The sequence below is a fragment of the Ochotona princeps genome, chromosome 31 (assembly GCF_030435755.1).
Source record: "Ochotona princeps isolate mOchPri1 chromosome 31, mOchPri1.hap1, whole genome shotgun sequence".
In the NCBI taxonomy this organism is placed as follows: Eukaryota; Metazoa; Chordata; class Mammalia; order Lagomorpha; family Ochotonidae; genus Ochotona; species Ochotona princeps.
Genome location: NC_080862.1, coordinates 4780104 through 4789515, shown reverse-complemented (window position 1 = coordinate 4789515; position 9412 = coordinate 4780104).

The following is a 9412-nucleotide window of genomic DNA, read 5'->3' as shown; positions in this document are numbered from 1 at the left end:
TGTGAGGGCACCCAGGCCTGAAGTGACGCTCCACGTCCCGCCTGTGAGGGCAGGACTGACTGACTGCTCCTCTGGCGGCCTCCCGGGGGCTTGCACCTATTGTTGTCTTCAAGTAATTCTTCATTTTTGTAGCCACTACGGACACGGTTGTTGGCAAATTGTAAAGTGGTCCGTAGACTCGGTGTTATATTGGGTTTCTGTAAATTGGCATTGTTTTCTTCTGAGAGTGAAGATGATGATGATGGTGATGAAGTCCAGTTCCATGAGGACTCGTGCTGTCTTAAGCATCATTATACACACTCCTTAAGTCTTTCAGAAGTCATTTGCCTGACATTTTCACGAATACACTTTACAAAATGGGAAACTGAGGCAACGGGGCAGTGACCAAACACAGCCCGGCCAGTTGAAGACCCAGGAGAGTTGGCCCTGGGCCCTGTGTCCAGCCCTCTTTGTATAGCTTTGTACTCCCATGTCTGCATTCTGCACGTCCCAGCTTAACCATCAGCTCGCTGTCCTACAACTCGCTGATCAGCAATGACTTACACATGCACCAGGCTGGAGTTAGAACACAGGGAATACCGGGCTGTCCACTTAGCAATTACGGTGCCAGCAGTAGCCATCATGCCAGTCACAACTGCAGCTAGCTGAGTCTGGGATAACTAGGAGTTTGAGTTTTCATTCATCATTGCAGTGTCTGCTGCATGGGTAAGTAAACAGCAAAGGCCACTGTGTTTCTTCTACCTAAATTATGGTTGGCTTTGCTAGGTTCATCCATGTTCACACGTAAACCTGTTGTTCATTTATTTTCCCTGTAGTAGGTAGTTCCAATGTAGGAACTCGGTCTATTTTTTTCCAAAGCGCAGTATGCTTTCTTTGTTGTATACCGATTCTTAGTCCCCAGCATCCAATAATGTGATTGAACATTATTCTTACTTCTGTTGCTCACCCACTCTACATGATGGCAACTTATACATGAAGCTCACGGAAGTCTTTATCATATTCATTAATATTTTTAAAGATTTATTTACTTGCAAGGCAGTTACAGAGAGAGAAGGATAGACAGAAAAAGATCTTCCATCCATTAGTTCTCTTGCTAGATGGCTGCAGTGTCTAGAGCTGAGCTGGTCCAAAGCTGGGAGCCAGAGGCTTCTCCTGGGTTTTCCACACGGGCCCAGGGATTCAAGCACCGTAAGGCATCCTGCACTGCTTTCTCAGGCTATAAGCAGGGAGATGGACCGGAAGTGGAGCAGCTGGGACTTAAACTGGTGCCCATATGGGGTGCTGCTGCCATGGGCGGAGGATTAGCCTGCTACACCAAGTTGCTGCCCCCATATTCATGAATCTTTTACCATACTAATTTAAAATTAATTTTTTCTGGGCTTGCTTAGTCTCAGTGTGACAAGACCGCTTTCAAGGTTTGCCTGATGAACTTGGTCTATTTCAGGTTTTTTTTTTTTTTCTGATTTGTGTGTTTTATTTATTTTTTTTTCTTCATTAATTACATTGTATTATGTGACACAGTTACATAGGTACTTGGGTTCTCCCCACCCCTCCCCAAACCCTCCCACCATGGTGGATTCCTCCACCTTGTTGCATGAACACAGCTCAAGTTCAGTTGAGATTCTCCCATTGCAAGCGTATACCAAACATAGAGTCCAGCATCTTATTGTCCAGTCAAGTTCAACGGCTTCTTAGGTATACCCTCTCTGGTCTGAAGACAGAGCCAGCAGAGTATCATCCCAGTCAATTGAAAGCTCCAACATACCATCAGCAAAAATTTACATCACTATGGAATTAATTGACATAGTAATGAGTAACCAACATGTTTAAAGTAAATGCGAGTTCCCAGCCACCTATGGCTTCCTAGTAGCTTCAGTTCCTCTTTCAGCCTCTAGGGGTCTGTCCCACTTGGCTCACTGATCAGTCGGCCTGGAAGTGGGCTCTGCGCGTACCCCTGGGATCCAGGCAAGCCCTGCTCACACCTGGTCCAGTGTGAAATGTCTTGGCTTCCCTGTATGTGTCCAACTTCAAAATAGCATGCTTCACAGTAATAAAGCAGTGCAAGGGATGGGCTCTCTACTCTCCAAGTGTCTACTGAGGGCATATTTGACTGGAATATAACCAAATGGTACCCTTTGACCTCTTGTTCATAGTACTCTCTTCCTGGACCCTCTGGCTAACATGAAATCCAGACTTCTTAGCCAGCTCTCTTTTCCCTCTGAACCACAGAGCTAGTACTGTCTTCTCTGTGTTATCATGGATCCTTTCTGTGGCTGTTTCCAGAGCAGTTGGGCCCAATCACAAAGAATAGCACATCATCTTACTGTAACTAGTAGGTGATTTTTGTTTCTTTTTTTTCCTACTCGCTTCCTCATGGCTAGGACAGTGGTTATTCCAAAGGTCCTCAACTCTTCTCTTGTTCCCGTTAAACTATTCCACGTCCTCACTTTCCTACCCAAAGAGAACATCTTTTATTGTAACAGAATAAGCGTTATGACACAACCTTCCTTGTCCTCGTTCCTGTAACTGGAGCAGTCTTCTGGTCCGTGCTCGGTAACACAGCTGTGACTTTCAAATCCTTTGTGACTTCCTGTTGCTCTTGGGTGCAGACTTTACTGACAATGACGTGAAATCGTGCTGCCCTCCACGAGGAGCCCACAGACTCACTGTGTGGAGAACCATGGCTGTGCCTCCAAGGAGCTTGCCTCAGCTCGTAAAACCCATCCATGTTAAAATATTGTCTGACTCAGCAAGCATTCTTTTTAAAACAAGACTTTCTTGATGAAAGAAGCAGGGTGCTGACTGACATTCTAGAATACGCGCCCATCTCAGTGTGCACTGGCACTCTGGTTAGCGCCTATCTCCAGAGTATTTGTCCTCAGGGCACAGTTGGGTGTGATCTTTTCAGTCTCCTCTTGGACCCTATTTGGTTCTCAGGGATCCAGGCCACACTGGCATCCTTGCAAGCCTGCCTACTTACAATGGGTCTTTGTTTCGTGGTCCTCTCTGCAGTAATGGCCTTCCCTTCCGATGCCCCTAATGAGCACTGTTCTTCGTTCATGTGTCACTTCATTAAAGGAACATTCCCTTCTCCTCTACTCACCAAATCCCCCATCATGAACTCCCATATCACCCTGTACCTCTCATTCATAACTTTCAGCATATTTCACTTCCGCTGTCGAGTAAATATTCACTTTATGGTACATAAGGAAAGAATCAAGTTTGATGTGGTCACTCTTACATTTGCAGTCACTAGCCCATTACTGACAATATTTTGTTCAATGAATAAATGTATGTACTGAATGAATAACCTGACAATTTATCCCTGATTGCGTCTCTTACACTCCTACCTTCCTTCTATTTGTATCATCATTGTGTCAGTTCCACCATTTATTATTTCACACCTGGGTTACAATGATTACTTCAGAAAATAGTATGTCTTCTTACATTCCTGCTCTCTCACAGCCCTTATTATAATTCTCAAAGTGTGTGTGTTTTGTTCTATCATTGCAACATTCCAAAACTTTCCATAACATCCATTGCACCGAGAGAAATACTCCAACAAATCCAGACTGTGTGCAAGCCATCCCTAGGCTTACCGTAGTCTGCTTTCCAGACTTCTTTATGTCATGGATTAAGTTGTCCCTATATCCTTGAGCCTGTCTAGTCATACCTTTTATAATATTACCCATTCTTCCGATGATCACACTTATATCTCCTTCTCTGGGGGGAACCTCACTGAGAATCCAGGCAAAATATTCTTTTTTCCCCTTCTTGTGAACTTACAAGCATTTTAGTAGGTCACATCTGTAACTTCCATGAGACACCTCTGTCCATCTTCAAGCCTGACTTTCACGCTCTGTGCAGCTCTGAGCAGGCTGTGATTATACCCACAGTGAACCTGATCTCTGGCTCTTTTTCCTTTTCTATTCTTAAGGTCCTGTAGTTAGGGCTTTGTTTAGACAATGTGCTGCTTTAAGGCAACACAATGCCCAAGCTCACAGAATTCCTAATAGCTGCTAAGAGCATCCCTCCGCCTCCTTAGAACAGCCTGTTCTCTCTCTCTCAAGTGGAAGAGGGAGGAGCTAGTGTGTATGAAGTGCCTTTGTTCTTTGGGCAGTGAGAGTAGCAGGCCTGTACACTCAGTGAAAGGTCCGTATTGATTGTCATTTTCTCCTGTGAATAACTGCTGTCCACAAAGATGTTCCATTATAATTCTTCACCCTTCACCTTACATGCAAGGAGAAATCACACTGAAATATAACTTTGCATTATAGTTTTTAAAAATTGGGAGAGATAGCTTTATGTTGCATTACCAAATTTATTTGGGGAACACTAACCCTGTGAAATGTGTTAGGCAAGTAATAGGACTTCAATAATTCTCAAAATTTCTGAGCACCCAGTTGCTTCATATAAAGCCATATGTAAAAACTATCTAGATCACATTGTTGGTCAGCTTTTTTGGTAATAGCGTTGGAGAACAGTGCTCAGTGATAAAAACAAGAATTTGTTTTTCTTCACTCTGTCAGTTGTATGGATGAGAGCTGGATCCAAGGCCTATGAAATCTTCCACCTGCCTTGGGACCACCTCACCTGTGACTGGCTGCTCATTGCCAGCCCTGACAGCAGCAACACTGACAGGGCTTTGAGACAAGATCATTTTCCTGAAGATGGTCATTGGTCTCATACCTGAACAAACAGAGCCAGTGTCCACTGGGCATAGATCTGGTGATGTGGGTTGGGGTGGAGATGTCCTGATCTTGGCTGGGGGAGCCCAGGCATAACCTAGCAGGAGGAGCCATCGTGTCTGGAACATTCCTGTCTGGGGACCCATTTGAACTCAGCTGTGAGGCCTCTTGCTGGCTGAGCATCTTCTCAGAAAGGAAACTCTCTTCTCCGACACGCCTTACTGAAGTCAAGTCAAAGGAATTACCCACCCATCAATAATGGAACTATTTATGAAGCCACCGTATATAACCTGGGGGGAAATGAGGCACAGAGTGAAGGAAAGCTTGATGGATATTTGAGAAAAGAGGAAAGGAAATGAGAAGGAGAAAGTGAGGCAAGAAAGGAGAAGGAATGAAAATGTCCCTGTTATATTTCATGTATTTCTTATTCTGCTTTTCCTTTCCCCACCAAACACGATCCAGGACCCATTATTCTGTGCCTGCCAGGGTTAAGGCACTTGGCTGCCATCTCAACAAGGGTATGAATAATTTTGCACGTCCTTTTGAACACCAAAATGATTCTACATGCATGAATGTTCTCAAATTAGGCACTGACCTATTGGGGAAGGCGTCTTAGTGCTTTTGAGGACAATATGTCGGATCTTTTCCCTGAAGCAAGCTTCTCATTAATAAGAAGTGGTTTGCCAGCTCTGTGGTTTTCAGGAACTTGGAGAAGAGTCATGTTACACATCCTCCAGGGCTCTTATAGATGATGTCAGCTCTGTCCTTTCCACTGAGCCTTCAGTGTGCCTTGCTTTGCTTCAGATTCTTACTCAGTTGGGAGTCAGTGCCTAAAGGCACTCAGTGGTCTCCCATCCTCACCTACGCTTCTGTCATCGGGAAGATTAGCTAGGCAGAGTGATGGCTTTCAAAGTAGAAGACTGCGGGGAAAAGAAAGTAGGGCCAGCAAGGAACAAGGCAAAGTTGACAGGAGGGCCTCCCTGAGTGTGTAACGAAGAGCTGCTTGTTGTTCAGCTGCTGCCCTTCATGCCTGAAGGGTTGAGGAGGCAAAGGGCAGTACCACTCATCCTTGCTGCCCTCACCCCTGCGCTTGTTCTCTTGCCCTAGCTTTGGGATATGGATTTAGAAGAGCAAATGTCAGCTTTATTGTGTAGGGCAAGCTGAGAGAGCAAACCAAATCTAGATTCTAGGAAGACTAATTTCTGATTTTAGGAATTTATTTAATGGTTTTCCGTATCTATCTTTGAACTTGATATTTCTAACTTGGAGTTGAAAGATGTTCAATCACCCATTGGGTACAAAATAAACGCTAGAGAACTTAAGGGAAGATTCCCACACCCTGACTTTTATCACATACCTGATGAGAATCAAGAAATTCTCACCAAGGAGAGTTTGTGACTTGAAAGAGCTCAGGGACTGGCTGGGGTTATGCAGAAAGCCACTTATGGATTCCATGTTTTGCATATTTCCATGGATGCATAATTGACAAAGCAATTAGACAGTCTTTCTGTATTCAGGAAGCTGATAGGAGACCTGTCCCACCCAGCTTTGCTCAGATTTAGCACTTTGCTTCCCCGACTTTTAATCATTGACCAAATGGATCACAAAAGGAGGAAAGTTAACTGGCTGAATAATTAGTGCTAAGAGATTTTTTCTGGAGAAATTTTTCAGTTCTCTGTGTTTATACACAGGGCTCACAGGTAGTATCAACCAGGGACTGTCATTCAGTTTGTGCAGAATTGCACAGAAAAGTCAAAAGCAATACAGCAGATATCACTGACACAGAACCCAACAGAAACAGAGCTCCCTGCAGTTACATGCCACCAACATCTGTAGTCACACAACAACGCATGGATTGGCTGGCACCTTGAGAGCAAAATGAGGAGAGAATCTTTTTAGCCCAACTTCCTAGACCACAGATTTTTTTTAAATTAGCACATACTAATTACTCACCCACGGGCGGTTGTTCTAGATTGTCATTAGTTTCAGGTCTAACCCTATCACTGAAGTCCATTCAAACCCTCCTCATAAGCAATAAGTAAACATGGAAAATGATTTCACCTCTTATTTGTTTTGACTGTAGGCATTCCCAAGAAAAACTACTACCCATGAAATTAAACCCAACACTCAAACTGCTAGGAAGGGAAGCCTGCCTCCAGTACCCCTCTGACATCAATGAAGATGCTGAAAGTCAGTGTACCACAAGACGGTGGGCCCAGCAAACTGGCTATCCCCAGATGACCAAGTCTTATCATTGTGGATTTTCTCCTATGGCAGGCTACAATTTTCAAAAAAAGCAAAACAAAGCCAAAAAAAATAGCAGAATTTCCAGTTCCATGCCCCTTCAAGTGTGATGGACTTCCTGCTGTCATAATGAATTGCACCCCTGAGTGTCTTCACTTCCTAAAATCCTTTTACAAAAATGCTACCACTAGAGTCCCTTGGAAAAACTAGACATTTATTTCCTTACAGTTCTTGAAGCTAAACACCTCAAATCCAGGCTTCGGCAAAGCTGGTTCCTTCTACAGGCTTCTCAGGAAGAGAATCTTCTTTGTGCCAATCTGCTGGCATCTGCCAGCCACTGACAATCCTTGGCATTCTTTGCTCTGTAGTTCACCATTCCAGACGCTGCTGCATTCTCTTCTGCGTGCATCCTGTGTCCAAATTCTCCCTTCTTATAAGGACACCAGTCAGAGTTTAGAGCCCATCCAAATCCAGTATGACCTCATCATAGCTTGATTACATCTGCAAAAATTTGGTTTCCAAATAAGGTCGCCTGCTCAAGTACCTGGGCTTAGGACTTGAGCAGATCTTGCAGATTGTGGTGCAATCCACAACAATGAGGCTGAGTGACATGGAAGTTAAGTCATGAAAAGCAGTACAACTTCTGGTTGATCAGCTTGTGCTGATGTCAAGGGATGGGGTTGTTAGGAAATGCACCCAGTGGTCCCTGCTCAAGTGCAGATTTGTAGTTCTTTTTGTATATTGTAATTTAGAGTGCTCTGTTATGTAACATTTGGTTACTGAACACTACTCCTTGCCTTACCTGAGATATCTGGAGATTTCTATGCTAGGATCACTAGCCAAAATAAGAACACAGCCTTTGGGACCAGTACAATGGCGCCTCCACCTACAAGTGCCAGCATCCCATATGGACACTGGTTCATGTCTGATTGCTGCACTTCCCATCCAGGACCCTGCATGTGGTCTGGAAAAGCAATGGAGGATGACCAAAATCTTTTGGATCCTGCACCCAAGTGGAAGACCTGGAGGCAGCTCCTGCCTTCAGATAGGCTCGGTTGTGGCCATTTCGGCCATTTGGGGGATGGAAAATCTTTCTGTCTCTCCTGTTTGTAAATTTGTCTTTCCAATAAAGACACTTTTTCTTTTTTAAGAATACATCTTTAAAATCTTGCTGAAACTGTTTTGACTTCAATCATCCTTTTCTCTGGACACCACATGAGGCTTATTGGCTAAGTATGTGGGTGTTACTTCTTCAGCCTAGCTGAAGTCAAGAGATGGCCAAGTACTGGAAGTTTTTCATCACGTCCTTTGCAAGTGTGATGTCTCTCCTACCCTCTGAAAGTCCAGCCAGTGGCACGAAAGTACAGCTACCCAACTTTCCAGCTGTGTGATCCTAGCCCAATACTTTGAAATTGTCTCAACCTGGGACAGGCATTTAGTGCAGCAGTTAAGGTGCTCTTAGACAATGTGCATTCCTCATCAGAGTGGCGGTTTCAAGTCCCAGCTCCACCTGTCTTTCAATTCAGTTTCCTGCGAATATATACCTTGGGAAGAAGTCGTTGACTGCGCAAGTACCTGGATCCCTGCCACTTTTCTGGGCACCTGGGATGAGTTTCTGGTTCCAGATTCAGCCTGCTCCCAAAACTATAAAACAACAAATACTTGGGAAGTTTCTAACGTAATGGTTCTTCTTTTATAGAAAAATGTATCCGCAATCTTAGAAACACAAGCCTTGAGAGTCTGTCTGGGATGAGTTTGAAGGCCACCACATTAACTGGAATTACTTGACTCTGGAATCTTAAGTGAGAGCCATGCTATTTAGTTTTAATGCTCCTGAGCCATGCTATTTTGTTTTAATCTTTTTTTTTTTAATCACTTGACAGGCAGAGAGAAAGGAGAGCAAGGATGTGATCACTCCCATCTGCTGGTTCATTCTCAAAACGCCTAAGATAACTAGGACTGAAGCAAGAAAATGGAGATTTAATGCAGATCTCCAACATGGGGAACAGAAACCGGCTACTTGCATCATCACCACTTCCTTCCAGGTGACTGGATTGCGTTAGCAGGAAACTGGAGCCAAGCATCAAATTCAGGTACTCAATATGGAATGTGGCTTATTAACCCCTGGACTAAACACCCTCTTCGTGCTGTTTTTGTATATGAGGCTTTCTTCACTTACGTTTGATTTTGCTTTTATTAGAAAGGCAGATTTACAGAGAGAAGGAGAGACAGAAAGATCTTCCATACATTGGTTCATTCCCCAAATGTCCACAATGGCCGGAGCTGAGTCAATCTGAAGCCAGGAGACGGGAGCCTCCTCCAGGTCTCCCACATGGGTGCAGGGTATCAAGGTTTTGGGCCATCCTCCACTGCTTCCCCTGGCCATAAGCAAGGAACTTGATGAGAAGTGGAGCAGCCAGGACATGAACCTGTGCCCATATGGGATGCTGTCTCTTGGAGGCTGAGGCTTAGAAAATTGA